The 27,723-nt window shown below is 38.3% G+C and overlaps 1 pseudogene; it reads right to left on the bottom strand.

The window, feature by feature from the left end:
* The window catches only part of LOC133052598 (mortality factor 4-like protein 1), a 137,381-nt pseudogene extending 110,802 nt beyond the window's left edge, over positions 1–26,579 (bottom strand).
* Between the last annotated feature and the right edge of the window lie 1,144 nt (positions 26,580–27,723).

Raw genomic sequence — 27,723 nt, 5'->3', positions numbered from 1 at the left:
TGACAAAAAAAAATAATAATAAAAATTAAAAAAAAAAAATAAAAATAAAAACAAAATAAGATTAGGGACTTCCCTGATGGTCCAGTGGTTAAGAATCTGCCCTGTGTTGCAAGGGATGATGATTGGTCCCTGGTCTGGGAACTAAGATACCACGTGCCACAGAGCGACTAAGCCTGCACACTGCAACTACAGGCCCCCACGCCACAACTAGAGAATTCATGCACCACAGTGAAAGATCTTGCATGATGCAATGAAGGCCCCATGTGCTGCTACTAAGATCCTACACAGCTAAATAAGTAAATATTAAAAAAAATTTTCTCTCTGTAACCTAACCACATGGGGCAGATATTGGATTGCCAGCTACTTAGTAGTGCCATATGTAGAGATAGTTTCTTTAGAAGAGCTGGGTCATTTTCTTGAGGAGTGATGCATTACAGCATTATTCCTGGCTATTTTGGGTAACAACAGTGTTTAAAAAATCTGAGCACTCTAATGGTTCTAATTCATATTAAATAATTATCATCATCCTATCTGGATTGCTTTAAGATTGTGAACTAGGCTAAGAAACACAGGCAGTTTCTCATTCTAATTACTTTGTAAAGAATGTGGAAAAGGACTCATGATTATTTGGCTTGGGAATTCACAAATAATGCAGATTGCTTTGATATGCCATTTTCCTTTGTGACTGATTTCTTTCTCATTAAAATGTAATAATGCTAATACAATGAGCAATTTAAGGAACCTCACTTACAATATTTCATTTAGTACTCAAAATTTTTACTTCATCTTAATATTTTCAAAATGTAGTTGAAAAACTTCTAGCACAGTAAACAAGTGATAAATATCACCCAAATAAATGATTTTTACTTAAGAGGTTCTGTTACTTAACTGTGCAGACAAATTTTCTCTTTGATTTACCAAGAAATTCCCATGTGACCACTGTGCTCTTGATCAAAGACAAAGTATATGGATGACTTTTGAACAAGGTAACCCCCTTCTCTTCTGTTTGAATAAGTGCATGTATATCATTGTGGAAAACCACCAAGTAGACCTCATTATTTAGTGGATCGGCTATTCTTATTCTAGTTAAATGAGTTATTGGCTCTCAAAAGAAGATCAAGTATTACGTAGTTATTTCTAAGGCAATATACCGGCTCACTCCTTGAACTCTACATAGAAGAGAGTTAATAATAATTATTGGCTCAGTGGTAAAGATTCTGCCTGCAATGCAGGAGACTCAGATTCAATCCCTGGGTCAGGAAGATCCCCTAGAGAAGGACATAGCAACCCACTCCAATATTCTTGCCTGGAGAATCCCATGGACAGAAGAGCCTGGTGGGCTACAGTCCATAGGGTTGCACAGAGTCGGACATGATTGAAGTGACTGAGCATACACAATAATTTTTTATACCAGCAACTCTATTTCTAAAGAAAATCAGTCATTGCAATTTCCTAGACTCAGTAATTTGCCAAGTAACTGGTTCCCACCAGCAGCCTCCAGAAAAATTTAATATCTAGATTTACTAATAAATCTTGAAAACATCAAAAGCTAAAGCCAGGAACACCACTAGTTGAATATTCTTGTTACAATACAGATTCTAGAATCCAAGCACCTTAGAATTACATCCCAGCTTCACAACTATTAGCTATGCAACCTTAGGCAATAACCTTGTTTCTCTGAGTTTCCTTATTGGAAAAATAGGATAATATCAATCAAATAATTATCTCAAGAATTGAATCTAAATATTTCTTTAAAATGTATAACATTATAGCATTAAATGAATCTTCCACAAATGATAACACAGTTGCTGCCACTGATGGTGCAGTTTGGAAGTTTTTTATAGTGCTCTTGGGCATTTAATAAAGACTCAACAGGAATGTTAATATCAGTTTTATTTCTAATACTCTATATCTGAATATCTATCAACAGATGGTTAAGCCAATTGTGTTATCTCCATGGAATACAATAGAATACTCCTTATCAATAAAAGGGAACCAACTACTAATAGAAATAGTAATATGGATGAATCTGTGAAATACTACATACCATGCACTGCTTGAAGTGAGTGTTCATTGCACAGGCGTATCTGACTCTTTGCAACCCCATGGACTGTAGCCCGCCAGGCTCCTCTGTCCGTGGGATTCTTCAGGAAGAATACTGGATTGGGTATCCATTCCCTTCTCCAGGGGAACTTCCTGACTCAGGGATTGAACCTGAGTCTCCTGCATTGTGGGCAGATTCTTTATCATTTGAGCCATCACGGAGTTCCACCATGCACTGCTTACTTATTATTGTGCAGTTCTGCAAGCAGATAACTACAAATAATTCCCAACCTAATCCATCCATTTTATTGATACCTAGGCTTCCCCTTTGGAGAAGGCAATGGCAACCCACTCCAGTACTCTTGCCTGGAGAATCCCACGGACGGAGGAGCCTGTTGGCTGCTGTCTATGGGGTTGCACAGAGTCGGACACGACTGATGTGACTTAGCAGCAGCAGGCTTCCTCCCTCTCTCTCTATATATATGTATATATACACACACACATATATATATATATACACACACACATATATATATGTAAATGCTTCTTATAATTTGATACAAATTTCCAATTTTCCAGTTGTTAAAGGTGGAAATAGTGTCCCTCAATATCTGTTGAGGCATGATATCCTTCCTTCTAGGTATCTGACACATTTAATTGTCCTATGCATTTCCTTTCTCTTTTATCACTCTCTATGTACTATTTCAGCCATAACAATTAAGCATGCTTGTATCTCTCCCACCATAATTACAATCAAGCACATAAAACATTTCATTAATCCCATTTGTCTGCCTAAATTTTATCTTTGGCAGATTTCTGAAACAAGTGCCTTTTTTTGATCACGCTGTGTACATTAGAATCAATAGACTCAACAAAGTCAAAATAAGTTTATATACACACACATATTCAAGTATAAATATATAATTGTAGTGTAATATATATTATAGATATCTATATGTCTGGATATCTATGAGATATGTATGGCTTACAATGTGTCATAGGTGTAAAGAATCCACCTGCCAAGCAGGAGCCTTGGGTTCGATCCCTGGGTCAGGAAGATCCTCTGGAGAAGGGAATGGCAACCCACACCAAGTATTAGCAACCCAACTTTCCAGTATTCTTGCCTGGAACATTCCATAGACAGAAGAGCCTGGCAGGCTACAGTTATGGGGTCACAAAGAGTCAGACATGACTGGGCATCTGAGCATGCATGCATGAGAAATATAGATACTCAGATTATTTATTTGGCATGCTGGAGACCCAGTAGAGCTGATTGTGTAATTCCAGTACAAATTTAAATAGGAGAGCTGATGCTCTAAATTCTAGTTTGAAAGTCAGCAGGATTTTTCAGTTCTAGACTGAAGGCACAAAAGATCCATGTCTCAGCACAGGCACGATGGGATCACTCTTACTCAGCCTTTGTGTCCTGTTGAGATCGTTAGTTGGTTGGATGAGGCTCACACACATTAGGGAGGGCAATGTGCTTTACTGACTCCACTGATTCAGTGTTAATCTCATTCAGAAATAACCTCAGGGGGATTTTCCTGCTGCTCAAGTGGTTAAGAATCAACACATTGACTATTGTAGCCCAGATTTGATCCCTGGTTGGGGAACTAAGATCCTGCAAGCCCTGTGACATGGCCAAATATATATATATATATATATATATATATATATCCTCAGAGGCAAACACAGAATATTATTATTTGAGCAAATGTATGGATACCCTGTTGCCTAATCAAGGTGATACACAAAATTAACCATCGCAAATTTAGCCCTTGTCAATATGGCACCTATTCAGAGCCTTAAACCATACTTAATCTCTATACAAAGACAAATACAAGGTAATACTTTCACCTAATATAACTTATCCTGAGTATAACTGAAAACATACAAAATCTTTCACAAAAAGGGGAGGTAAAGTTTTTGGGTGATGGTTACTCATGTCCTTGATATTATATTACTTAAATAGCTATAAATATTATGATAAAAATTCTATATATTATGTGTGATATAAGAAGATAAAAGAGAGAAAACAATTGCTAGATAGATAAGAATACACACACAAATGTCCTAACAAAGTAAGGAGAAATGAAGATTTTAACTGTCATGGCCATTTTCTCCTTGTTTTTCCAGCGTCTGCTTTTAGCAAGCCCTTCACCTGGTCAGAGGCTTCCCTGGTGGCTAAGGCTGTAAAGAATCTGCCTGCAATGCAGAAGAACTGGGTTTGATGCCTGGGTTTGGGAAGATCTCCTGGAGAAGGGAATGGCGACTCACGTCAGTATTCTTGCCTGGAGAATCCCAAGGACAGAGGAACCTGGCAGGCTACAGTCTCTGGGGTAAGTCAGACACAACTGAGCAACTAACACTTTCAATTTTCACCTAGCCATGGTTCTTTACTTAGGGGGGGGACCCAAACCCTCACTCCAAGAGATTCTGGGCATTAGTAGTTCTGCCTGTATTGGGTTATTACAATTTTTTAATTGACATTAATCACAGGGTATGGTGACACTAAGAAATACTCTAACAGATCTCCCATATTCAGACATGTTCTTCCTTGCCTTCGTTGTGGAGTAGTAGTCCATTCTCCCCTTTGTAGTCAGGAACTGTCACCCCAGCTAGCAGTTACTCCCTCCTTTTCCTGTTCATCCAGGCACATGAGGAGACCAAAATGGCCAGGTGGTATTCTTAACTTTCATTTCAATGGAGTCACTGTTGTGTCTCCTGGTGGAAGCATTCCTCCCTTGGGAGCTAAGAACTCTAGGCCAGCAGAGCATAAGATCACAGGAAGCAAATATTTTGATGTGATACTGGGGCTCACTTTGTTATTGGGAAAAGCAAGTTACTAGGTGAAATAAATGCTTGAAGTTCTGCCCAATCAGAAAATTTCCTTTCACTACTATCCTTCAGGAAATCACTATAGCTGCCCTCTTACAGGTGGTGCCTACATATCATGCAGAAACATCTATAAAACAGGCCCAGGTCTTCTCTTCCTGAGTCCACTGACCATTGGGAGCACCTCCATGAGGCCAAGAAGCAGGAGGAGAGAGAAGGTAGTATAGCAGAAATGGGGACCCAGAAGCATTTGGAACACTTCTTCGTGTAACTTACTTGTGCCTTGACAGCCTGCCTAGCTTGACTTGTATATAGGATTTCCACTTGATGAAGGAGTGCTCCTGTGCATGCCCAAATTTACAGTGTGGTGAGTCAAATAACACCCAGTTCAGATGGGCAGCTCAGGTTACCTAGGAACTTAGTGGCCCATGACCAAGTATTCATTTTCTACTAAAGCCCAGTTGCAGGCCCATAACTTTCTCCTCCAAAGGGAAGTAATTATCCACAGAGAATGGTGGCATTTGCTCCAAAATTCGAAGAATCTTCTCTTCAGTTTACCTATAGTAGCCTACTAGAGGCTCCTAACAGCCTCCCTGTCTTCCACTGACACTTCAAGCACCATTGGACCTGAGGGATCATATTGCAAAAGTGCAAAACAGCTTGCACAGCAGCCTGGACCTGTTGCAGAACCTTCTCTTATTCAGGGCCCCACAAAAATATAGTAGCTTTTAGGATCACTTAATAAATAAGTTAGAAAAACACTCAAATAAGGACTTTCTCCTCCAAAATCCAAAGAGGTCCATTAGGCATTGCACCTCATTTTTGGTTGTAGGAGAGTCAGATATAACAACTTATCCTTCTTGACATGCTCCACACCACTGCATTCCTAGAAATTTTACTGAGGTAGAAAGACTGAATTTTGTGGGATTAAACCTTACCTTTTGACACACAAATGTTTCAACAATAAGACTAGAATAGTTCTTCTTGCTTGCTCATTGGATCCCATCAGCATAATGTCATTGATGTAATGGACCAGTGTTACATCTTGTGGAAAGGAAAGGCAGTCAAGATCCCTGTGAACTAAATTATGACATATGGCTGGATAGTTGATGTACCCTTGCATTAGAACAGAGAAGATATATCTCTGGCCTTGCCAGTTGTATGCAAACTACTTGTGCTGATCTTGACAGGGATGGAGAAAAGTGCATTTGCCAGATCAATAGCTGCATACAAGGTACCAGGGGATATGATAAATTGCTCAAACAATGAAACCACATCTGGTACAGAGGCTGCAGTTGGAGTCACCACCCAGCTAAGCTTACAATAACCTGTTGTCATTTTCTAAGATCCACTGTCTTCTGCACAGGATAAATAAGCAAGTAAAATGGGGATGTGGTAGGAATAATCACTTCTTATCTTTCAAGTCCTTGATTGTAGCACCAACTTCTTCAGTCCCCTTCAGGAATGCAGCATTGCTTTTCATTATTATTTTGCTGCATAGAGACAGTTCTAATGGCTTCCATTGGCCTTTCCCACTATAACATCCCTCACTGTACAAGTCAGGGAACCAATGTGGGGATTATGCCAGCTACTGAAGTTTTCTATTCCAATTCTGCATTCCAGAACAGGATGAGTTCAGGGATCACTGAACCCGCCATGAGATGAAATGAGGTAAAATTATTTTACCTTCATAAACCCCTACTCTTTGGTGGACCACAGTGACATTTCAGGTTTCCTGAAGTTAGGACTCTGTTTTATGATTTAAGTTAGACTTTTGCTTACTTGATCTAGAACTTTTATGACTATAAGATCAAGTAATAATTTAGTAGCCTTCCTAACATGTCTACAAAAGTCATGATCAACTAGCCAGTGCCATAGGTCTGTGAAAATCAGATGATTGTTTGCTGCTTTGACTCAACTGTCCAGTATGGTAATCACACCATCTTGCCTTTAGTGGTTAAGTGTCACCACATGTCACTGTCACCCTGGGATCTTATTACTCCCATTGCACTTAGGTTTCCCAATTCAGTGATTGCATTTCCCACTGAAAGGTCTGGCATACAGAGAAGACCACAGGACTTTTCAAGGATACTTGGCTCCCCTCACAAGTTTCTTTCTTAGTCATGGTGAAAGACCTTTTAGACCCTCCCAGTGTGGATGAGTAGTTCTTATATGACAAATCTGTTCTAACGTTTCAGTATCCCTATGCCTTTGAAGTGCTTCCTCTACATTAAAGTAAGTCATGTCTAGCATTTCAAACTCAAACATGGTGGGGCATCTTTTGATCCATGAATCAGCCAAACAGAGCCCTCTCTAATTCCTGATACTGCACCATTAAATGCAGAATCTCTGCTTTGTGATTCTGCTTACATATATAAATTTAGTCTGTACAACTTCATGTTCCTCCCACCATTATTCCACTTCTGTAGTATCCATTACTACATAAATTTGAAAATTCAAGCAGTTCTGTTGGAATATAGCACAAATTCTTATGGGTCATACTATGTATTGATATCTTACCTTCAGGAGCTTGCTGGAACTTGAGTCTAGTTACAGATCTAGATGCAGAGAGGAGTACTGGGGGTGTCTTGAGAAGAATCAGCATTGTTTTATAGAATAACTGACTACACTAGATATGCCCCCATTGGCAAAGAAGATTCATTAGGATTTAGGACTCCATGTCCCCAGCTCCATCAGTGTTCTCCTGTATGTCTGCATTCCAACTTTCAAGGCCCTAGTCCTTCCCCATCAATTCTCTCACTTTAACCATAGTCATCCTGTGAGGCTGGGAGTTTAAATTGTGTTTTAATGCAGCCAGATGCAGATGAGATTCTGGGGATGGTTTTCAGCAATTACAGGAGGTATCTCCTTCAGAGATACAAGATTTAAGATTCAGAGATACAAGCAATAGAATTATATGGCATTTGAACTCAGAATTCAAATCCTTGAGCTCATTCTTTTTTTTTCCCAATTTGTTTAGAGACATTAGGAATAAGCAGCCAGTCTCCCTATATTAGTTTATCATAACTGTTCAAATATCATATACACACTGACCTAGTTCCTTGCTTTTAAGTGGTTGATTAGGATCAACCAGTTCTAATGTTCTGCATTGCTAGATCGTAGACTGTCAGTGCTCTGTTTACTACTAGAAATATTCGTTAGCATCTATAAATCTACTGAGGTTAGAAATCCAATTCCAGAAACTCGCAAGTCAAAGAACTCAAATTCCATTCTTGAACAACTCAGTACCAAAAACGGTACCAGTCAGAGTTCTCCATAAAAACACTGCCTTGAGAGAGAGAGAGAATGACAAACAGACAATATACTAAGCAATATACTAAGATATACTAACCAATATACTAAGACTTGGGAAGGACTGAGGGAGGCCTCAGACTAACAGCCTGGGAAGATGTGAGCAGCTCTCAGTTTAACAACTCTTGAGGAATTGAATCCTGCCAAGAACTATGTAAGTGGACTTGTCAGTGGATCTTTGCTCAATCACATCTTCAAATAAGAATTCAGCCCCTGCTGACACCTTGATTGCAGCCTTGCAACATTCTGAAATAGAGTACTCACCTGCAGGGTACCTGGATTCCTAAACCATGAATACTCTGAGATAAAGAATGCATGTTTTTTTAAGCCACTAAGTTTTAGGGAGATTTGTTTTGCAGCAAGAGATAATTAATTCAAGGCCATATGTCAGTATGCAGTCTTGAATTAACATTGTTTTGTCTGAGAAAACTTAGAGAATTTATTCTTTAAAGAAGTCCAAGTTTGATACTGCCTCCATGGAACTGATAAAAACAAAGGCAGATTTCATCTAGAGGAACACAGCTTTCAACACAGGGCTCAAAAAGACTTACAGATGAAGATATAAGAAACATGAGCTTATAGATAAAACAGAAAATCTTGAAACAAGCCCTAAGAATTAGATTAATTAGAAAAAATCAGAATAACACTTTTACCAATTTTTCAGAGAAGGTCTTAGATACTATAATTTTTTTAAAAGAATAAGAAAAAATCGTAGAACTGAAACAGTTAATTGTAGAAACAAAACAACAGAAGCTGGTCAAATATTGGGTTAGACATACCTGAAAATATAATCACAAAATGAAAAATAGAATTACTTAAAATGAAAAACATAGAATCAATGAACTTAAAAATAACATGAAGGAATATTTAAGAGATATAGATAAATGAATAAAAAGGTCAATATATACTGAAAGAAGATGCAGATGGAGAGAACTGGGTAGAAGCAACATACTAAGAGCTAAATTTTGAAAAACTAGCTCCTTCTAATTTCCAAATTCCTTACTACAGAAAACTTGAAATAAATGACAGAAGGAAATCTTAGTTTTAAGGTTTTGAGGAAAAAGACCTACTCAACAACAATTTTGTATGCAACTAAACAATAATTAGCGTCAATAAAAACATTTTAGAAACAATATAAAAATTATTATTCATAAGCTATCATTAAAAGAACTATTAGATGTATTTCAGGTGGATAAAAATGGAACCAAATCTATTAGGATGCAAGAAACAGTGGTGTACAAATAATAAATATATTGAGTAGATTTGTTACATGCCTTGCCTATAAAAAGTAAGTAATGATAAGATTTAAGTATAAGTGGTTAATGGAAAAAGTAAAATTCAGTGCTATAATGTACATTATCTTTTCACACACTTGAACAGTAAATAGTGGTGATTTCTATATGCCATGCTGTAGTAAATCATCAAGGTTTCTCATAAACTGAGGTGATTGGCTTGGGGACTCTTAATGTTTCTGGCTTCCCTGAGTACCTATGGTATTGATCTCTCAACACATTTATATAGATTTCTTAACCATACCATTTTCCCAAGCACAACATTTGGGAATCTCTGATCTAGACAAGTATAACCAACAAGATGGAGGTAGAACATGCCTGGAATTAAATCCTATTGTATTTCTATTGTAAAAGGGATGGTAGATACAGTAAAAAGAATTAAAGTATCCTTGTTAAAACATTGAAAATAATGATAAAAAATTAAAATATAATGTAGAATACTTAAATAGATAAAGTAATTTGGCTGAGGTTAACATATAAACACTACTTTGTATAAAATAGATGCCCACCAAGGACTTAATGTATACCAGAGGGGAACTAGACTGCATATTATGTAATAATCTATAAGGGAAAAGAATCTGAGAAAGAAATATATACAACTGAAATACTGTGCTGTATACCTGAAGCATACATGACATTATAAATAGTTGACACTTCAATAAAAAAAAAATTTCAAAAAGAACTTAGGTTAAAAATTAGATAAGGGGAGAGGATAAATTATATGGTAACAAATCAGTATCTCAGACTCAACAAATATCAAACTGAGTTTAAAATCCCTGGAGGAGGAAGTGGCAACCTGCTCCAGTATTCTTGCTGGGATAATCCGATGGAAAGAGGAACCTGGTGGGCTATAGTCCATGGGGTCACAAAGAGTTAGACACAAGTGAAGTGTCTGAGCACAAATTTTTAAAATACACATACTTAAACAATGAGACCATAGAAATGTGAAAGAAATTATATAAAAACACATAACAAATAATTACAAATAACAAGAAACAGGGTCCTGATGTTAATATCAGATAAAATAAACATGAATGAAAAGCATTATTCAGAATGTGATTATTAATTAGTGCTAACAAGCAATTAAAACTATGAACTTGTTTATATTCAGTGATATATATAAGTTTAAAATATATAAAGATAAAATTGATTATGAACAGGATGTTATAAATCTGCAAATATTATATGAAGATTTAATGTGAATTTCCAAATGATTTATTCATTGTACAGTTTAAAATAGCAAGGTTTATGGAAAATACAAATAAAATTTGTAATCTAGTTAATATAGAAACTGCAACTGCCATTTACAGAATTTAGAATTCATAGAACACTTCCATTAGTAGCCACAGACCAGAGCAAACTCAAACCAGATTTGTTACCATATGGACAACAATGCATTAAATTAGAAGCTGATAACAAAATGTAGCCATATTTTCCAAAATCAAAAAATGTAAAACACTCTTATATAAATGACTCATGGAATGAAAAATAATACGGAAAATTTGAGTATCTAAATGAAATTATAATTAAAACACTGTATATAAAATCTGAACTAGAAGAAGGTTACCTATCAAATTACCAAGGGCATTTTTCACAGAACTAGAACAAAAAATATCTTAAAATCTATATGGAGGCACAGAGATAGCAAATAGCCAAAGTAATATGGAGGGGAAAAAAATGGAGTTGGAGGACTCAAGCTCCCTGACTTCAGACTAGACTACAAAGCTATAGCCATCAAAGTAGTATGGTACCAGCACAAAAAGAGAAATATAGATCAGTGCAAAAGGATAGAAAGCACAGAAATAAACCCAGGCACCTATGATCAATTAATCAATGACAAAGGGAGCATGACTATACAGTGATGGAAAAACAGTCTTTTCTTTTCTTTTTTTTAATGTTCATATTTATTTTTATTTGTTAGCCATTTATTTATTTATTTTTTCATTTATTTTTATTAGTTGGAGGCTAATTACTTTACACTATTGTAGTGGGTTTTGTCATACATTGACATGGATCAGCCATGGAGTTACATGTAATCCCCATCCTGATCCCCACTCCCACCTCCCTCTATACCCGATCCCTCTGGGTCTTCCCAGTGCACCGGGCCCAAGCACTTGTCTCATTCATCCAACCTGGGCTGGTGATCTGTTTCACTATAGATAATATACATGTTTCGATGCTGTTCTCTCAGATCATCCAACCCTCGCCTTCTCCCACAGAGTCCAAAAGTCTGTTCTGTACATCTGTGTCTCTATTTTTGTTTTGCATATAGGGTTATCATTACCATCTCTCTAAATTCCATATATATGTATTAGTATGCTGTAATGTTCTTTATCTTTCTGGCTTACTTCACTCTGTATAATGGGCTCCAGTTTCATCCATCTCATTAGAACTGATTCAAATGAATTCATTTTAATGGCTGAGTAATATTCCATGGTGTATATGTACCACAGCTTCCTTATCCATTCGTCTGCTGATGGGCATCTAGGTTGCTTCCATGTCCTGGCAATTATAAACAGTGCTGTGATGAACATTGGGGTGCACGTGTCTCTTTCAGATCTGGTTTCCTCAGTGTGTATGCCCAGAAGTGGTATTGCTGGGTCATATGGCAGTTCTATTTCCAGTTTTTTAAGAATTCTCCACACTGTTTTCCATAGCGGCTGTACTAGTTTGCATTCCCACCAACAGTGTAAGAGGGTTCCCTTTTCTCCACACCCTCTCCAGCATTTATTGCTTGTAGACTTTTGGATAGCAGCCATCCTGGCTGGCGTGTAACGGTACCTCATTGTGGTTTTGATTTGCATTTCTCTAATAATGAGTGATGTTGAGCATCTTTTCATGTGTTTGTTAGCCATCTGTATGTCTTCTTTGGAGGAATGTCTGTTTAGTTCTTTGGCCCATTTTTTGATTGGGTCTTTTATTTTTCTGGAATTGAGCTGCAGGAGTTGCTTGTATATTTTTGAGATTAATCCTTTGTCTGTTTCTTCATTTGCTATTATTTTCTCCCAATCTGAGGGCTGTCTTTTCACCTTACTTGTAGTTTCCTTTGTTGTGCAAAAGCTTTTAAGTTTCATTAGGTCCCATTTGTTTATTTTTGTTTTATTTCCAATATTCTGGGAGACGGGTCATAGAGGATCTTGCTGTGATTTATGTCAGAGAGTGTTTTGCCTATGTTCTCCTCTAGGAGTTTTATAGTTTCTGGTCTTACATTTAGATCTTTAATCCATTTTGAGTTTATTTTTGTGTATGGTGTTAGGAAGTTTTCTAGTTTCATTCTTTTACAAGTAGTTGACCAGTTTTCCGAGCACCACTTGTTAAAGAGATTATCTTTTTTCCATTGTATGTCCTTGCCTCCTTTGTCAAACATAAGGTGTCCATAGGTTCGTGGATTTATGTCTGGGCTTTCTATTCTGTTCCATTGATCTATATTTCTGTCTTTGTGCCAGTACCATACTGTCTTGATGACTGTGGCTTTGTAGTAGAGTCTGAAGTCAGGCAGGTTGATTCCTCCAGTTCCATTCTTCTTTCTCAAGATTACTTTGGCTATTCGAAGTTTTTTGTATTTCCATACAAATTGTGAAATTCTTTGGTCAGTTCTGTGAAAAATACCGTTGGTAGCTTGATAGGGTGTGCACTGAATCTATAGATTGCTTTGGGTAGAAGAGCCATTTTGACAATATTGATTCTTCCAATCCATGAACACGGTATGTTTCTCCATCTGTTTGTGTCCTCTTTGATTTCTTTCATCAGTGTTTTATAGTTTTCTATGTATAGGTCTTTTGTTTCTTTAGGTAGATGTACTCCTAAGTATCTTATTCTTTTTGTTGCAGTGGTGAATGGTATTGTTTCCTTAATTTCTGTTTCTGTTTTTTCATTGTTAGTATATAGGAATGCAAGGGATTTCTGTATGTTAATTTTATATCGTGCAACATTACTATATTCATTGATTAGCTCTAGTAATTTTCTGGAAGAGTCTTTAGGGTTTTCTATGTAGAGGATCATGTCATCTGCAAACAGTGAGAGTTTCACTTCTTCTTTTCCTCTCTGGATTCCTTTTACTTCTTTTTCTGCTCTGATTGCTGTGGCCAAAACTTCCAACACTATGTTGAATAGTAGTGGTGAGAGTGGGCACCCTTGTCTTGTTCCTGATTTCAGGGGAAATGCTTTCAATTTTTCACCACTGAGGGTGATACTTGCTGTGGGTTTGTCATATATAGCTTTTATTATGTTGAGGTATGTTCATTCTATTCCTGCTTTCTGGAGAGGTTTAATCATAAATGAGTGTTGAATTTTGTCAAAGGCTTTCTCTGCATCTGTTGAGATAATCATACAGTTTTTATCTTTCAATTTGTTAATGTGGTGTATTACATTGATTGATTTGTGGATATTAAAGAATCCTTGCATTCCTTGGATAAAGCCCACTTGGTCATGGTGTATGATTTTTTTAATATGTTGTTGGATTCTGTTTGCTAGAATTTTGTTAAGGATTTTTGCATCTATGTTCATCAGTGATATTGGCCTGTAGTTTTCTTTTTTTGTGGCATCTTTGTCTGGTTTTGGAATTAGGGTGATGGTGGCCTCATAGAATGAGTTTGGAAGCTTACCTTCATCTGCAATTTTCTGGAAGAGTTTGAGTAAGATAGGTGTTAGCTCTTCTCTAAATTTTTGGTAGAATTCAGCTGTGAAGCCATCTGGTCCTGGGCTTTTGTTTGCTGGAAGATTTTTGATTACAGTTTCGATTTCCTTGCTTGTGATGGGTCTGTTAACATCTTCTATTTCTTCCTGGTTCAGTTTTGGAAAGTTATACTTTTCTAAGAATTTGTCCATTTCATCCAAGTTGTCCATTCTATTGGCATAGAGCTGCTGGTAGTAGTCTCTTATGATCCTTTGTATTTCAGTGTTGTCTGTTGTGATCTCTCCATTTTCATTTCTAATTTTGTTGATTTGGTTCTTCTCTCTCTCTTAATGAGTCTTGCTAATGGTGTGTCAATTTTGTTTATTTTTTCAAAAAACCAGCTTTTAGCTTTGTTGATTTTTGCTATGGTCTCTTTAGTTTCTATTGCATTTATTTCTGCCCTGATTTTTAAGATTTCTTTCCTTCTGCTAACCCTGGGGTTCTTCATTTCTTCCTTCTCTAATTGCTTTCGGTGTAGAGTTAGGTTATTTATTTGGCTTTTTTCTTGTTTCTTGATGTAAGCGTGTAATGCTATGAACCTTCCCCTTAGCACTGCTTTTACAGTGTCCCATAGGTTTTGGGTTGTTGTATTTTCATTCATTTCTATACATATTTTGATTTCTTTTTTGATTTCTTCTATGATTTGTTGGTTATTCAGAAGCGTGTTATTTAGCCTCCATATGTTTGAATTTTTAACAATTTTTTTCCTGTAATTGAGATCTAATCTTACTGCACTGTGGTCAGAAAAGATGACTGGAAGGATTTCAATTTTTTTGAATTTTCCAAGAGCAGATTTATGGCCCAGGATGTGATCTATTCTGGAGAAGGTTCCGTGTGCACTTGAGAAAAAGGTGAAGTTGATTGTTTTGGGGTGAAATGTCCTATAGATATCAATTAGGTCTAGCTGGTCCATTGTGTCATTTAAGGTTTGTGTTTCCTTGTTAATTTTCTGTTTAGTTGATCTATCCATAGTTGTGAGTGGGGTATTAAAGTCTCCCACTATTATTGTTTTACTATTAATTTCCTCTTTCATACTCGTTAGTGTTTGCCGTACATATTGCGGTGCTCCTATGTTGGGTGCATATATATTTATAATTGTTATATCTTCTTCTTGGATTGATCCTTTGATCATTATGTAGTGTCCTTCTTTGTCTCTTTTCACCTCCTTTATTTGAAAGTCTATTTTATCTGATATGAGTATTGCGACTCCTGCTTTCTTTTGGTCTCCGTTTGCGTGAAATACTTTTTTCCAGCCCTTCACTTTTAGTCTGTATGTGTCTCTTGTTTTGAGGTGGGTCTCTTGTAGACAGCATATATAGGGGTCTTGTTTTTGTATCCATTCAGCCAATCTTTGTCTTTTGGTTGGGGCATTCAACCCATTTACATTTAAGGTAATTATTGATAGGTGTGGTCCCGTTGCCATTTACTTTGTTGTTTTGGGTTCACGTTTATACAGTCTTTCTACATTTCCTGTCTAGGTAAGATCCTTTAGCATTTGTTGAAGAGCTGGTTTGGTGGTGCTGAATTCTCTCAGCTTTTGCTTGTCTGTAAAGCTTTTGAATTCTCCTTCATATCTGAATGAGATCCTTGCCGGGTACAGTAATCTAGGTTGTAGGTTATTCTCTTTCATTACTTTCAGTATGTCCTGCCATTCCCTTCTGGCCTGGAGGGTTTCTATTGATAGATCAGCTGTTATCCTTATGGGAATCTCTTTGTGTGTTATTTGTTGTTTCTTCCTTGCTGCTTGTAATATTTGTTCTTTGTGTTTGATCTTTGTTAATTTGATTATTATGTGTCTTGGTGTACCTAATAAATCTTAAAAGCAAGTCCTGGAAGATTAAATTGTTTTCAGGTAACTTAGCTGTGTACCAGAAGGAAGATGGAGATTTTTTTGGAATTCCAGAAAAGTTTCCAGAACTCAACAAGGTTAAATCCACAATGGCTGGCATGCCATTAAAAAAAAAAAAAAAACATGAAAAGACGCAGATGAGAACGCAAATGAGAACAGAAATTAATAAACAGAAACCAATCCAGAAATTACACAATGACACAGTGCTTAGAATTAGCAAAGGACATATCAATTATTATAATTTCAGTCTTAAAGAAGTTAGAGACATGAAAGGTATGTGAATGTTACTTAATTCTTTACAACTCTTTGTGACCCCATGGACTATACAGTCTCTGGAATTCTCCAGGCCAGAATACTGGAGTGGGTAGCCTTTCCCTTCTCCAGGGGATCTTCCCAGCCCAGGGATTGAACCCAGGTCTCATGCATTGCAGGTGGATTCTTTACCAGCTGAGCCAGAAGGGAGGTATGGCACAGATCTACACAGATAAAAACTCCAAAATATGCTGAATGGATTAAGGGCATATTAAATACTACAGAAAGAAATATTTGTGAATTTGGAGTTATTCAATGCAAATTATAAAACAGAGAAGGTAATAAAACCATAAAATGAAGAGAAAATCAGTGAGCTGTGGGCAATGTCAAAAAGTCAATTACATGTGTAATTAACATCTTCAAAGATAAAACAGAGATAAATGTGAAAAAAAAACTTATTGAAGAAATAGTGGCAGACAGTGTCTTAAATTTGATGAAATGTAATCTAGTCAGTTCAATATACACCTGTAGTCATATCAATTGTTTGATGATTTCTTGGAAAAGACAAGAGGTAGCTATAGCAGAGATTTATTTGGGTGGCGGTTCGATAGGATTCCTTATGAGAGGAAGTCTCTCACAGTCGGGAACCTTCCAGATACTTTTGGATCATTGCTCAGAAGGAGAAGAGGGATAGGGGACTCACAGAGGGGAGGGAAACAGAGAGAGCTTACATATATAAGTGATATCACTTAGCATCATGGCAGGGAATCTCTAGGGTCAGAACTCTGAAGGCAACAATAGTTTGGGGTCTTTTATAGACTCAGGGTTTGTCAAATCTGTGGCTAACAGATGTTGGGTGCAGCTGAAGTCTGGGTTGAAGTATGGAATTTCTCAGGGATGATTTCTACATATTTTGCTCAGCATTAAGTGTTATTTCAGATTGGGAATTTGACACTTACATTGTGGTAACACTGGAATTCATATCCAGTTCTCCAGGATTTTCTGTGGTATTTTTTTGAAATCACTTAAAGTGTGGTATTAACATTTGTTTAGAGATTTTGCTAGACTATTTTTACAAAGGCTATTTCTTACTGTATGTAATCACTGAAGTCTCTTTTCATAACTTATATTTAGGCAACATTTTAGTAGAAATTTCCTTTAATGCCACAGGCTATAACAGAACAGACAAATCAAAAAAAAAAAAAAAAAAAAGAAAAGCAAAACAAACAAAAAGACTCAGTTACCTTTCTTAGTCTGCAAATTGCCTCTTTTCTGTAGCCCACCATGAAAGCTTGATGTCTCCTCAAGTCCTTTTTGAGCATGTATCTCAGCTTTCTGAGTTTTCCCATTTATGTGGCTGGTGTTGAACATCTTAATTCCACAAAAAGCCTCACTCTAGTTCCTTATGTGGTCTGTTGTATGTCTCTGCCCATAATCTCTTGCCTCAGGTGTCTGTGGATTTATTGTCCTCTTGTAGCTTTTATGAGAAGGGCCAGCTACTTATCCCACCTGTGTCCGGAGTTGGGAGAAGTAGAAATGAGTGCTTTGCTTCAGGTATCCCCTAAACATGTTAGAACAGATGTATATGATAATCTGCAAGTAAGATCAGCCAGTTCTCTCTGGTTTAAGAGAGGGAACTGGGAACTAGAGTACTCCCACTGCAAGACCAAGACTGGCTCCACACCAGAAGAATGTGGGGAAAAGTAAACATACAAATAAATTTTTCTATCATTTTGGAGGATTTTTTTTCTGATTGAGTGTTCACTTGGTTTGTATAAACCTTTGACTGTTCTCCAGAAATCTGACAAAGATGGTTCAGAGAGCCCTGCTTGTTTTGTATTTTTTCTGAGGGAGAATAAGGCCTTGGAAATTTGTAGTACCCCATTTTTGTGACTACCCATACTTTTAATATATCCCAGATCTGTAGTGAAAATCCACATTCACTCAAGTGTTGGTCTTTCTTTTAAGGATTTGTGAAGTGAAAGTGAAAGTCACTCAGTCATGTCTGACTCTTTGGGATCCAATGGACTATACAGTCCATGGAATTCTCCAGTCCAGTATACTGGAGTGGGTAGACTTTCCCTTCTCCAGGGAATGTCCCCAACCCAGGGATCGAACAGGTCTTCCACATTGCATGTGGATTCTTTACAACTTATTAAACGTTTCAAAAAACATTTTTTTTCAATTTAAAACTTTTTTATATTGTTTCCTATTTCTTTTTTTGGCTGTGCTCTACAGATAGCACGTAGGATCTTAGTTCCCTGACCTGAGATGGAACCCATGCCCCCTACATTTAGCACAGTCTTAACCACTGGACTGACAGGGAAGTCTCTCTTTGATGTCTGATTGTAGTTTGTTATCCCCTTCCATCTCCTTACTTTAGACTTCTGCACAGTTATTTTTATAGCTTCTTAAGTTGGAGACTTAGATCATTTATTCTAGATATTTACTTTCCTGTATGTTCATTTCTTTTGTTATTACTCACTTAAATAACTTATCTAATTTTGCTGTGATTACTGACTTCATCTATGGGTTATTTAGAAGTATGTTCCTTAGTTTTTAAAGTTTGTCTATTTTCTGGATTTTTTCCCCTAGTAGGAGATTAAATTCCATTGCAATCAGACTGTATACTTATAATAAATTTCTAACTTGTCTTATGGCCATGTATGATGTCATATAAATGGAATCATATCACATATAGTCTTTCGGATCTGGCTTCTTTTATCAAAGTACATTTAAGATTTACCTCAGTTGAATGAATTACTAGTTCCTTATTTTTATTGCTAAGGAACACTCCATTCCATGTGTGTTCCAAGGTTTATCTATCCATTCACCTTTTGAAAGGCATCTAAGTTCTTTCAGTTTGGGGAAAATTTTGAACAAAACTTCTATATATATGTCCAAGCTTTTGTATGAACATAATTTACATTTCTCTTGGATAAATCCTTAGGATTTGGATTGCTAGACATACGTTGTATGGTTATTTAACTTCATAAGAATCTGCCAAACTGTTTTCTAAAATGATTATAACATTTTACATTCTTACCGGCAGTGTTTGACATTTCAGTTGTTCTGCATTCTCTCCAGAACTTTGTATTTTAAGTTCTTGTTTATAGCTTTATCCATTTTAATAGGTGTGCAGTGATAACTAATTGCATTTGGTTCCATTTTTCCCAAATGGTGATCAACATTGTTCTTCATTAGGGGAAAACAAATAAAAACAAAATGAGGTATCTTTATAGTCATACCAAAATAGCTAAAATTAAGAAGGCTGACAATTCCAAACTTGGTTAAGATGTAAAACAACTGGAACTCTCAGATGTTGTTTTGGTTGTTGGAAATAGTACAAACAGGACCTTGAGAAAGTAAACACAGTCTTATTTTCTTACAATATAATTTTCTTCCCTGTAGTAGCTGAGATTTGCAAATTATGAAAAATATAAGACTGAGAATTGTTGGTGTCCAAATCACATTGGAGAGGCCTCAGGTAAATATGAAGAAGTCATGTCTACAGTTAGAAGGAACTAGGAATGATAGTGATTGACAGCAGGTGACTAAAGTATCAATGTAACTTGGAAGTTTCTCACTTTTGTTGTATTTGGTTTAAGCTACAATTTTAAGATAATTGTTGAAAAAGCTTAAATTTAACTAACATCTTATGGAAAAAACCCAAATGAACTTTTCAGCTAACCCAATATTAATAAAGAATTATTGAGTAATGTTAACATCATGGCATCGTGAAATGCTCCCTTTTTCTCTCCTCTTCAGTCTATAACCATTAAAACAGCTATAACTCAACAAAGATGCTTCTGCCCAGGACTCTGGACAGTTCCACACATCTGTACATCTAAAGGAAGGTGGAGTGGACACATAGAAGAGGTAGAACAAGGGGAGCACTTGAGACAGTGCCTGTGATCCTGGACCCCGGGTTGCAGTGGCTGAGCCTGCAGCCCCATAGAACCCAGAAGCATCAGGGAAGGCAATGCACATAACCAGCCTTTCAGCTGCAGTGGTGTCCACAGTCACAGGGAGCTAACTGAACACAGGGGCAGTAAAACCTGTGACCCTGTCCCATCAGGCATAGAGGCACCTATGACTCTGGCCCTGCAATACCACCTACAGTGGTGGCACCCATGAACCCAACAACCCTAGTCAAGGCAGAGACACCTTTGACCCTGGGTCCCCACCCCTCCTCATGATGGGAGAGTATACAACTCAGGATACTGGATCCAGGACAGATGCCCACCATCCTGGTGCCACAGGCGGCATTGCCAGTTACACCAGTAGCAGCAAGGCATCCGTGACTCCAGAGGCACAATCAGCAACATTGAGGGGAGATAACCTCTGAAGAGTCCTTGTAGGGTGGAAAGCTTCAATTCTCAGGTATACCCAGAGGTAGCTCTGAGAGGAGAAATGAAAACCTTGTGATATAGTGCCACCTACTGGAAAAGAAAAGAAAGGCCCCTAATTACTAACCTGTTGAATTCTTAGAATCAAGGAAGAGAGAAGAATAAAGAGGCGAGGAAGAGAAGGAAGAAAGGTGTCCGTTACTTCAAATGCATCAGCAGAGGAACAACATCAAGTAACATGAAGAACCACACTAACATAGTATCATAAGAAGAAAATGACAGTTCCCAAGAAGCCAAACTTAGTCATGGAACTTTGCCAGGTAACTGATACAGAATTCAAAGTAACTGTCATGAAGAAACTCAGTGATATATAAGAAGACTTAGAAAGGCAGTTCAGTTAAGTTCATGAATATAATTAACAGAAGGAGAAATTGAAACTCTTAAAAAAAACAGTATGTGTGCTCAGTTATGTCCAACTCTGCGACCCCATAGACTGCATCCCACGAGGCTTCTCTGTCCATAGGATTTCCCAGGCAAGAGTACTGGAGTGGGTTTCTATTCCCTACTCTAGGGGATGTTCCTGACCCAAGGATCAAACATGCATCTCTTGTGTCTCCTGCACTGGCAGGTGGATTCTTTACCACTGAGCTACCTATGAATCCCTAAAAAACAAAGTACCAAATTATTAAGTTGAAGAACCCCCCAAAATTAGATGAATAATGCATAGAAAGCATTGTAAATAGAAAATACCATGTGGAAAGCAGAATCAGTGAGTTCAAAGGTAGAACCCTAGCAATGACACACGTAAGAGAAAGAAATAAAAATCTAAAAAAATGAAGAAATTCTATGAGAACTACCCAACTCTATTACAAAGGGAAAAATTAAGATAATGGGTATCCCAGAAGGAGAAGGGTAGAAGGTAGTATAACAGCATTCATTTAAAGAAATAATAGGTGAGAACTTCCCAAATATGGGGAACGAACAGGATATAGAATTTCATGAAACCAAGAGAATACCTAATTACCTCAATGCAAAAAGACCTTCCTCAAGATGTATTATATTAAAACTATCACAATTCAATGACAATGGCAGAATTTTAAAGTCAGCCAGGGAAGAAAAAATGGTAACCTACAAAGAAACTGCTATTAGGCTATCAGCAGATTTCTCTATAGTCAAGGAGAGGGTGGAATGACGTACTCAAAATACTAAAAGATAAAAACTGCTGTCAACCAATAATATACTATTTAGCAAGATGCCATTCAGCTATGAAGGAGAAACAAAAGCCTTTCCCAGAAAAAGAAAAGCTGAGGGAGTTTGTCAACCCTAGACCTGCTTTACAAGACATGTTGAAAGCAGTTCTTCTATCTGAAACAAAAAGGCAAAGGCACATAAAGCTTTGGGTAAGGTGATAGAATCAGATATTTTCAATTCCATATTAGAATGGGCTGTTAAACAGTTAATTATAGCATGAAGGTTAAAGAGAAAAGACAGTAAAAAATGATTACACCTACTGCAATTTGGTAAGAAAATCAAAACATAAAAATGGATAGATAATGTGAGATAACAAGAGCATAAAAGGGGGAAGAGAAAAAGGATGAACATCAGGCAAATAAAGATAAGATGCTATCAGCAGCAAAAGGGCTATTTTGTCTATGAGACATCTTAAAAATACCTCCTGGTGACCACAAAACATACATCTATAGCACAGACACACAAAAAAGAGGAAACTGAGAAAAACATAGAAAACTACTAACATAAAATGGTAGAAAACACAAAAATAAACGAGTTACAGAACAATCAGAAAACAAAAAGTAAAACTGCTACCTCATGCCATACACAAAATAAACTCAAAGTGGACTAAAGACTTGAATATGGCCTATGAAACCATAAACTCCTAGTAGAAAGCATAAAGAGTATGTTCTTTAACATCAGTTTAGCAGTACCTTTCTGGATGTCTCATGCAAGGGAATCAAAACCAAAAATAAGTGGGACTACAGCAAATTAAATGATTTCTGCACAGCTCAGGAAACCAAAACATAATCAAAAGACAACCTACTAAAAGAGAGAAAGTATTTGCAAATCATAAATTTTATAAGAGTTAATGGCCAAAATATATAAAGAACACATACAAGTTAATAACAAAAAGAATCCCAGTTTTTAAAAAGGAACAGAGGAGCTGAATAAACATTTTTCCAAAGACGACATATGATAGTTCAATAGGCAAATGAAAGGATATTCAACATCCTTAATTATTAGAGAAATGCAAATCAAAACCACAATGAGCTATTGCCTCACAACTGTTGGAATGCTATTATGAAAGAGGTAGGAAATAACAAGTGTTGGAGAGGTGTGGAGAAAAGAACTCTATCATTTTGTGCTTACTGCAAGGCAAATGGCTCTGCCAGTTGGGACTACAATTTATCAAGCTGGCAGAGTAATAACTTTCATTGTTGTAGAAAATTTTATCATATATTCAATTCTGAACAGTTCATATGGAATAGAGGTGTGAGCAGGCAGAACTTACCAATAAGTTCTTGATAACTTGAACTTAACAATACTGCAATGACACTGGCCCAGGAGACAGAGATCATCTGGGTCCCTGGAACCTGGAGCATATCTCCCTGAAAGGTTTATCTGCCTCGGCTGCCACCAAGGGTCCCTGAGTTTCAGGATCAGGTATAATACAACAAAGCAGGATCTCCCTATGAAAAAATAAAAATAATTTTTGTCACAGTTGCTTCAGAACGAACACAAAGAAAGTAGGATGCTGAAGAATTAAAGTTACACATTAATAGCTTTAACTTCTAGATAATTCTGCCTCATAAGCAGGATGTTAAGACAGTGTAAAATAGTGATACATCCGCAAGTGACTTCTGAACTAAAGTTGTTTAATATTTATGCTTGTTGATGCAGTATGGTCACCCAGAAAATCACTCTGCCAGTAATAGCTTCCAGTAGATGTAGCCTTAGTCCTGAGATACTGGCCACCAGCTTCAGTTTACCAATATTGGGAAAAGTAGTCAAATATTAGAATACTTGTACAAAGAATTAATTGGTGAATAAACCATAATTAGAGGGAAACCCAAAACATCATATGACTAACATTAAAGCATAATATTTAGAAATACTTGTAGTAAGATAACTTTATATTAACAAAGCTATGGTTATTTGTGAAGAATACATTAGTTTACTAATCATGCAGAGAGGGTCAGATGAGAACTGAATATGGGATGGATTGTGTTACTCTTTATCACCCCTAAACTTTATGTCTGAGTTTAGATGACTATATATGTTTTGAAATATAAAGAAAAAATTTATTGAAGATCTGAAAAACAATTTCTAAACGATTAACTTTTTTTCCAGAAAACTGTAGCTGCATAATGTATTGCGTCTATCAAGTTAAAACATGCATTAGGCACAAATACATAAACCATGAAACAAGCCACCGTTCTTCAATAATCTGAGCAAAGATAAAATGCCTAATGAACAACATGGATGGATGACTCGCAAAGGATGGGCTCCTTTTACTTTAAGCACCATAAAAAATGGCGGGAGCACAAATGGATGAGTGAGTTCAGTTATATACACTGAATTGAACCTTTGGCACTAGGAATCAGAGTATCATGTCATATAGCATTAGCACATATTGTAAAAGTGCGTGGTGCTAAAGAAATAAGCTATGAGCGTTCAAAAGCAGCTTTGCCCACTAAGCAATAAAACAATCGACAGCATGTCTGTTGTCCATCACCGAATAAACTGGTAGCAACTTTGAAAAGAAAAAAGGAGCTGTAACTCCTTTTATTTTATCTATTTAAAATCAAACAGAATGCAAACATTAATTCTGTTAACATGAACGTTTACAAAGTACATTGTTTCTACAGGAGAAGGACTAAGAAGCAAAATGTGTTTACAGAGAACAAAAAAGGGTGAGTGCAAGCATATCACACAGATTTCCAGTGGGACTCACGGGAACAACTTCATAATCGCTGGCACTAAACAAAGTTGTAGAGTTCTTTGCCGGGTATTTTAGGAAATGATGAAGATAATTCATTCAAAAATAAAGCAAGGCCATTCTGATCCAGAGGTGTATAGACCAACATTGCTCCAATTCTAAAAACACTCTCAAGAGATGTGAGGACCAGTACACCTGGGACATGGGTGCACCAGGGTGGTCCACAAGGATCTCAGCGTATGAGGCCTCTCAAACTTACACAGCTGTTGAGTGCCCAGCATCGTGCTGAACTACTCCTTTACAATGGCCAAATTTCATTGATTGCATACTCCTTATTATTTGTGATGCTTCAAGATTTCTGGTACGTTGCATAACCCTCTAAATGGAGGGCTTTGATGGTGGCTCAGCGGTAAAGAATCTGACCACGTGTTACAGGAGCAACAAGAGACACCAGTGAGATCCCTGGGTCAGGAAGATCCCCTGCAGAAGGCCATGGTAACTTACTCCAGGATTCTTGCTTGGAGAATCCCATGGACAGAGGAGCCTGGTGGGCTGTAGTCCATGGGGACGAAAAGAGTCGCATAAGACTGTCTCGATCTGGAACACACGCACTAGCACGGAATCCACATTCTTCTTGACAGGAAGATGAGAGAGCTTGTTTGGGCTGGGTAATTAAGTTCCAGTCATCACCTAGCCACCATTTGAGTTCTGCGGGGATCATGACTTTGACGGCAACCGTGCTCATGAACGTTTCCTTGATTTCAACAGTAGGACCTACTCAAGACCGTCTCTTGGGAGGAGGCTGAGGTGACTCACTGGGTCTGCCACCATCTCCAGTTCCAGAGGAGTTCTAAGTTTCTTCCTTTTCCTTTGCACTTCAACGTTTCTCTGCTGCACTGCACGAGGCTTCTTGCAAGGTGCCGCGCCTCGGATGCATCTTCCCCTCTGCTTGCCGCTACTGACTGGTTCTTTGAAGTTCTCCTTGCTTCTGCAGATTGGTATCCACATGCTTGAGGGCTCTGCTTTCTGGAATCCAGTCCAAGTACTGTAATGTATGAAGTACAGCACTTGCTTATCTTCAATGGCAACTTCTAGCTACTTTGTTTCAGAAGGAATCAGATCCTCAAGCACAGCATTCTCTCACCCTCCTGGAATTGAGGCTTTGGATCCTGCTTTGGTGCTGTTGATGAGAGATTCATGCCTCCTCCTCCCACCAGCCCTGACTACTGCCACCAACTCTCTACCCTACCCAGCTTGCGTCAGACTTGCCCTCAGGCATCGCCAACTCTATGTCCTGGTGCCATGTACATGCGTCCACAGACGGCCCAGCAACCGGACCTCAATGCTTTTTGAGGAGCTAAATATTTAACTGGAGGCAAGAAGGTGACCGAGACGATTAATTTGGCCTTCCAAGACTCAGACCATAAAAAATCTGACCGCAGTGCTACAGGAGCTACTGGACACACGGGTTTGATCCCTAGGTCAGGAAGATCCCCTGGAGAATGACATGGTAACCCACTCCCGGGTTCATGCCTGGATAATTCCAGGGACAGTGCAGGCTGGTGGGCTACAGTCCATGGGGAGGCAAGAGTCGCATGAGACTGTCGCGATCTGGAAGACACGCACTAGCACGGAATCCACAGTCTTCTTGACAGGAAGATGAGAGAGCTTGTTTGGGCCGGGTACTTATCTTCTAGTCATCACCTAGCCACCGTTTGAGTACTTCGGGGATCGAGATTTTGATGTCACCTCTGCTCATGAACGTTTCCCTCATTTTCAACAGTTGGAATTACTCGAGACCTTCTCTGGGGAGGAGGCTGAGGTGACTCACGGGGGCTGCCACCATCTCCAGTTCCAGGGGAGTTCTAAGTTTGTTCTTTTTCATTTTCACTTCAATGTTTCTCTGTTGCGTTGCACCAGGCTTCTTGCCAGGGGCCCGCCCCTTGTATGTGTCTTCCCCTCTGCATGCCTCTGCTGACTGTCTCTTTGAAGTTCTTGCTTTGCAGATTGGTATGCACATGCTTGAGGACTCTGCATTCTGGAATCCAGTCCAAGCACTGTAATGTATGAACTATGTCACTTGCTTATCTTCGATGGCAACTTCTGGCTACTTCGTTTCCTAAAGAAGGAGCTCCACAAGCACGACATTGTCTGACACTCTTGGAATTGAGGCTTCATGTCCTGCTTCGGTGCTGTGGATGAGAGATTGGCTACTGCCACCGCCGCCCTCCTCCCACCAGCCCTGACTACTGCCACCAAATCTCTACCCCACCCAGCTGTGCGTCAGACTTGCCCTCAGGCATCGCCAACTCTATGTCCTGGTCCCATGTGCCTGTGTCCCAGACGGCCCAGCAACCGGACCTCAATGCTTTTGTGAGGAGCTAAATATTTAACTGGAGGCAAGAAGGTGACCGAGATGATTAATTCGGCCTTCCAAGACTCAGACCATAAAAAATCTGACCGCAGTGCTACAGGAGCTAAAGGAGACACGGGTTCGATCCCCTCGGTCGGTCAGGAAGATCCACTGGAGAATGACATGGTAAACCAGCCCCGGGTTCATGCCTGAATAATTCCACGGACAGTTCAGGCGGGTGGGCTACAGTCCATGGGGAGGCAAGAGTCGCATGAGACTGTCGCGATCTGGAAGACACGCACTAGCACGGAATCCACATTCTTCTTCAAAGGAAGATGAGAGAGCTTGTTTGGCCGGGTCATTAAGTTCAAGTCATCACCTAGCCACCGTTTGAATTGTTGGGGATCGTGACTTTGTCGGCAGTTCTGCTCATGACTTTGTCCTCGTTTTCAACAGTAGGATCTACCCGAGACCGTCTCTTGGGAGGAGGCTGAGGTGACTCTCCTGGGACAGCCACTATCTCCAGTTCCAGGGGAGTTCTAAGTTTGTTCTTCTTCGTTTTCGCTTCAACGTTTCTCTGTTGCATTGCACCAGGCTTCTTGCCAGGGGGCCGCCCCTCGCATGCGTCTTCCGTTCTGCATGCCTCTGCTGACTGGCTCTTTGAAGTTTTTGCTTTGCAGATTGGCATCCACACGCTTCAGGACTCTGCCTTCTGGAATCCAGTCCAAGCCTTGTAATGTATGAAGTATGGCACTTGCTTATCTTCGATGGCAACTTCTAGCTACTTCGTTTCCTTTTTTTTTTTTTTTAT

Source organism: Dama dama, chromosome X (assembly GCF_033118175.1).
Source record: "Dama dama isolate Ldn47 chromosome X, ASM3311817v1, whole genome shotgun sequence".
Taxonomy (NCBI): Eukaryota; Metazoa; Chordata; class Mammalia; order Artiodactyla; family Cervidae; genus Dama; species Dama dama.
This window is presented reverse-complemented; position numbering and strand designations above follow the sequence as displayed.